Source organism: Pogoniulus pusillus, chromosome 10 (assembly GCF_015220805.1).
Source record: "Pogoniulus pusillus isolate bPogPus1 chromosome 10, bPogPus1.pri, whole genome shotgun sequence".
NCBI lineage: Eukaryota > Metazoa > Chordata > Aves > Piciformes > Lybiidae > Pogoniulus > Pogoniulus pusillus.
Window position 1 is genome coordinate 9,247,506 of NC_087273.1, and position 5,869 is coordinate 9,253,374.

At 39.6% G+C, this 5,869-nt stretch overlaps 1 long non-coding RNA gene across 1 annotated transcript; it reads left to right on the plus strand.

Annotated features, from left to right (window-relative positions):
- The first annotated feature begins 840 nt into the window (after positions 1–840).
- LOC135178977 (uncharacterized) lies at positions 841–1,268 on the plus strand. Its single transcript, XR_010303805.1, has 2 exons — positions 841–969; positions 1,078–1,268. It is a non-coding gene; the product is annotated as an uncharacterized LOC135178977 (long non-coding RNA).
- Positions 1,269–5,869: the final 4,601 nt, after the last annotated feature.

The following is a 5,869-nucleotide window of genomic DNA, read 5'->3' on the forward strand; positions in this document are numbered from 1 at the left end:
TTCTCTGCCAAGTGTTCCCTGGACTGGTATTTGGGGGTTTTTATGCAGGGAGACGATAGTGCAATCCATCTGGCAAAGGGGAATCAATATAAGGATAATTAATTTAACTTATTATTATTTTTCAAAGTGCAAGATTGATGATGGGTCATGAAAAAAAAATTTAAGCATTAGCATTTTCCCTCTGCTGTGGGCAGATGAGGTAGCTAAAGCTAACTGGTCTGTAGCCATTCCCTCTCTGACACAGGGATCTTCCTACAGAAAAGTTACAGAGGCTTCTGGGTGAAAACAATTATGATATTTAAAGAAGTAAATGTTTATGCTGCTTGAATGTTTAGATTTTAAAGTAGAAAGATATTATATCAATGAGCCAATACTTCATTGTCTGTAAAGATTCACAAATCATGGCTGGATTTGCTAATTTAGTACTTGAGCATGCTGGTCAGAGAAGAGAGTTCTAGCATAAAGGAAAAGGCACAACTGAACAAGAACTGGTACTAGCAGGCAAGCAAGCTTGTTTATCTGACTGCCTTGAGCACTTTGGGAGGAACAACCAACAACTGACAGCTGTCACTGGTAATAATAATGGCATATGGGGCCCTTCCTAGAAAAAAAACCCAACAGATTAAGCCATACAATTAAAGAGCAATAACTGCACCTTGTATTTGTGTGGTTCTTTACTTCTATTTAACCTCATTTATGACACATTTGAATTGCTGTAATTTTCTCTGCTGCTTCAAAGTTTTTTTTTTTCTTTTATTATTAATTCCTTTTTCTCTTTCTTTTTAATGTAAACAATGGAAGGAGTGTAGCAGCCCCACCAGCTGCAGAAATTTGCTGCTTGTTTGTAGAGGAGATAAAGTGAAAGCACAAGTAATGCAGATCACCTTGTCAGCCTCTAGTGGAAAGAATGCAGTGGGATAAGGATAAATTTAACACTGAGGCAGGAAACAGACGTTACTGGTATTTCAGGTAGGAGAGTATTTTCCTAGCTCCCACCCCACAGAATGGGTATCTGCTCTTACTATTTGCTGTGCCTTGTTCAGGAGATGAACATCATCACTGTATTTCTGATTACAGGAATCAAAAGAGAACTTCAGCTGTGATAGAAACGGAGCAAGAACATCTCCAGGATCACTCAGTGCTGGAAGGGAAAGCATCATGTTATTACAAACTGAATGCAGCACATTCGTGCTGTGGGGCTAGACAACATTCTCAGACTCTGATGTGAGTGAAGATGCTTAAATCTAAATAAAAGCAGTATTTAGATATGTGTTTGTTTTAAATGTAGAGAACTCAAAGCAGTAACTGAGCATTTAAGCTACCATTCATATATTCATTCTCTCTCCCTTTCTTTAAGGACAGTAAGTTTCTGACATTATTGGTATTATGTAATATCTTTCACTTACTCTCTTTTGCACTCTTTGTGACTGTAAGTATTTTTGAAAGTTGTCTCTATTATTCCCCACATAAGTTCCCTTTAGCTTTAGGCTTCAACAGCTCAGCTACCAATGCTATGAAAACCAGAAAGCTTAATAACCCTTGACACTTCACATAAACTTGGGAGCTGTTGCACTGCAATCTGATAGAAACCGTCGCAGACGCAGTATTTGGATGGCTACATGAATTAAACAAGGGCTTGATTCTCTGTCTAGAAATAAAATTTACAACAATCAGTTTTCTAAAACAGTGGGGGAGTGTGGGGCTTGTTTATCCTACTTTTCAAGTAATAATTTCCTTCCCCCTCTTTCATTGAATTAAAGGAAATATTAAAGCTTGTGAACAGCTATGATAGCTTCCAGCCAGATCACTTTGGTTCTGTGATCACTTTAAATTTAAACTACATGCTTAAGTCATTTCTCTCCACCAAATGTAAAATACTTTCCCTTACAGCTGCCCAGAATAATATAAGATTTGAGCCCTCTTAACTCTTACCCTACAAACTCCAAGGGGAAAATATTATTGCATGCTGAGAGTCATTATGGTGATTCCAGCCAAGTTATCAAAAAACTCACTCATTTTTCTACTCTGTGCTAATACTTTCTGAGCAATAATGGAGATTTTTGGAGGGTTTTGTAAATAACAGTTTATTACTGAAGAGATGCCTGTGCTGTCTTTGTGCAAGCATAAGGTTAACCATGCCACACTGAAACGTTTTCTACCTTATCCAGCACCTGCAGAACTCATTTGTAGCTGTTTATGCCAAAGGGGTTTCACATTTGCAGTGGGTGAAGTGGCTTTCTAAGCCAGCAGGAAGAGCCTGCTCTTGTGTCATGCTCAGGTGTTGCTGGAGGAAAGCAAAAAGCAATCTTGCAAAGACACAAAACCATTCTGACCACAGTGTGCCTATTAAACAGAAGCCTTACAATGTTTTAGTAATGCTGAATCAGAGTGTACAATCTCGTGAGTGCCTCTGCAGCTCACCTGCCTAGAAATTCCTCAGCATTTCAACAGGATAGGCCAACATTTCCCAAACACTTCTAAAAAATGAATGACTGTAGAAAACCATCATCACTCCCAGTTTGCCATATCTTTCCAGGGAAAAAAACAAACACTTGGTTAGATGCAACACACAAACCCAATATTAGAACACATTTACCATCTGTGATGGACACAAATACTTGGTAAGTTTTGCTATTAAAACTCATTCCCTTGGTAACTGTCCTTAATACCAACTCCTTCCTCACTGCCTAGAGTTTTTGCTTCATGAAGATGCTAATGACCCTTTGCACCTGGATTCTCTTTGCTCCTGGGTTTGTCAAGACTTTGGTTCAGACCCGAATTGGGCAGTCACAGTCAGCAATCAACATTAGTAATAGCTTGCCCAGACCCGATACTTGTCTCAACAGTATTGGTTTCAGAATCAGTGAATATAACAAAGCTTTCCTTTAGTTATAAGGAAAGTGTCAGGCATGTTTTTCACCTCTTAATAATTTATCACATGAGAATATTGTTGTGTGAAGATACAATCAGGCTGCTGGAGCATCTCTGCTATGAGGACAGACTGAGGGAGCTGGGGTTGTCCAGCCTAGAGAACAGAAGGCTCCAAGGAGATCTAGAAGCGGCCTTCCACTACCTGAAGGGAGCTACAAGAATGCTGCAGAGGGACTGTTTGCAAAGGCCTGCAGTGATAGGACAAGGGCAATGGTTTGAAATGAGAGAAGAGGAGATTTAGATGGCATGCTAGGTACAAGTTCTGCACCATGAGGGTGGTGGAACACTGCAACAGGTTGCCCAGGGGGGTAGTTGAGACCTCATTCCTAGAGATACTGAAGGTGAGGCTTGAAAATGCCCTGGGCAACCTGCTGTAGTAGAGGGTGTCCCTGCTGACTACAGAGAGGGTTGGATTGGATGACCTTTGGAGGTCCCTTTCAGCCCAAACCATTCTATGATTCTATGACAGCATAGAATAGCATCAATGTAAAGCAGCCTAAACTGACACTTAAAACAAAAGTAAATAATGTAGACAGATGCAGTAAGTCCTGAGGATATCCTCTAACTCTGAACAGCTCTCTCCTTCCACTGCCTGTTGTGTGACTAAGAGTTTTCAGTACTTACTCCACTACTGTTTATTTTCTACATGGATTGATTTTATATACAAGGAAAACAAAGGAAAAAGGAGAAAAACATGAAAGTGTGTTTCTTCTTTGTGATATTCTAACCACTCTGGGAGCAAAAAGGGTTATTAAGCCTCTTTTATCTTGAATATATTTAGTAAATTATGTCTCCCTCTGATCAGTTAACTGTTTTTCATACTTCACTGATACTCCACAATAAACTTCACTGAAGTCTCTGCAAAATGTGCAGCTGAGAGAAAAGCATTAGAAAGAAAATAGGATGCATGAGAAGTGAACAAATAAGTCAGAAGTCGTGAGACCTTTATGTGAAGGCACAACACAGCCCTTTGCAGCCTGCCTCTACAGCACTTGCTGCCTTATATCATCATGTGTGCAGCAGAAGCAGAAAGGTTAGGAGAATAAAAGTGATTAAGGGCTGCAAAACCTCTGGTATGGCCAGAGACAGAAAAGATGGAGGCTTAGCTTTCTAAAAGGGAACTGTCAGGATGGATATATTGAAGTAAATCAAATAAAGAAGGTGACTCAGAAGCTGCTGTCTCTGCACCTCACCGCCCAGAACAAGATGATATTCAATTAAATTAAAGGTGTGAAAATGAGAACTGACACAAAAATACCTCTCCATAGTAACCAAACCATGGAACCCAATGTGACCAGAAGTCATCAACTCCACCAGCTTAGGGAAACTCACATGAAGGGACTAGATATCTACAAAGACATCAAGATCATTGAGGTTTTATCACATTAGGTGATATACACAGTGATTTAGGCCAGTAAGAAACTTTTGCAAGCTACAACCAGAGCCAGCATGGAGAGCTACATGTTCTTGCATCCTGTCCTGAAGCACCTAGCACAGATACCATAGAAGAAAGAACAGAATTTGGGTTTGAAGTTCAATAAGTAAGAGAAGGCCATAAAGACATTGCATGTCCACTTTTTTACCCTAAAGCAAAGACTTGTTTTTACCCCCAGTTCAACTAGTAACTCAGCCATTCAGATCATCTAAGAGAGGAAGAGTCATGACAATCAGGAACATTTTTAAAGAGGATTATTTAGTGCAATCAAGTATTTGCTAACTCTTTCCTTTTCTACATGATTACTACTTTTTGTTTGGAAGTCATTTGTTGCAAGGAAATGAGACCTTATTGCTCTAATACCTTAAGAACACATTTAGATATTTTCTGAGATTTAGTACATCTGGAAATGTTGTCTCAGAAGTGTGTTAGTTGACTTGTATTCCAATTTGACTTACCTATGCTGTTTGACACAAGCCTTTGGTGTAGCTATAATTAGAGGCTATTAATGAACTTCTCTCTCAATCGAACTGAGGCATCACAAAACAAAGACAGGCTCTGGGATGCCTTTCTGGGGTTGGTGCTGTATGCTCAAAAGCTGGAACAGAGCTGTACCAAAATTGTATCTGTACAGGTGATTTACTCTTCATGCTGAAGCCAGCTTCTAATTCCTGAACACTGTGCCAGTTAGACTTTAGACATCCAGGGTCATTCTTAATTAGAGATTATAATAAATTTACCAGCCAAGCATGTGACCATTTACTGCATTTTTCTGGCCAGTAGTAGAGCATTCTAATTTATTGTGCCAGATCTTTGCATTTTCACAGAAGTTTTACTCAGCACTTAATTTGCCTAGTGAAATTGATATTATGCCACTGTTACATATCATGAGACTTCTGATTGAAAATTACTGATGAAAAATTGTTGCTAAACTGTTTCCTGCTGTGCCTCACTGTTTACATGCACACAGTCAGACTGCTGTGCAGATTTCTGGCTATACTACCTTGCCTTTAGCAGCATCCTGAGGAGCTTTGAAAACAGTAGCAGAGTATATATAACAGCTAAAGCTGAGTTTCTGTGTCATTCAAGGAAGACAGCACTTAAACAGAAGGTGGAATCAGCCAATAAAGCTCTGAATTGCATTTATTCCCTTTAAATTCTTACATGGTTTCAGCACTGAAGCCTTTGTATTTTAATGGCAAAGTCAATATGGGATGGTCACAGAATCACAGAGTTTTAGTGGTTGGAAGGGACATAAAATGATCATCTAGTCCAACTTCCCTGTCAGAGAAGGATCACCTAGGGCAGGTCACACAGGAATGCAAAAGCGGGTGGCTTTTGAAAGTCTCCAGAGAAGGAGACTCCACAACCTCTCTGGGCAGCCTGCTCCAGTGTTCTGGCATTCTCACAAAGAAAAAGTTTTTCATTACATCAGGACCTCTTCCATCTCACAGACTTTTTAGATGGAGTGTACAGCTTTAAGATGATATTTAGGAGCTTGTA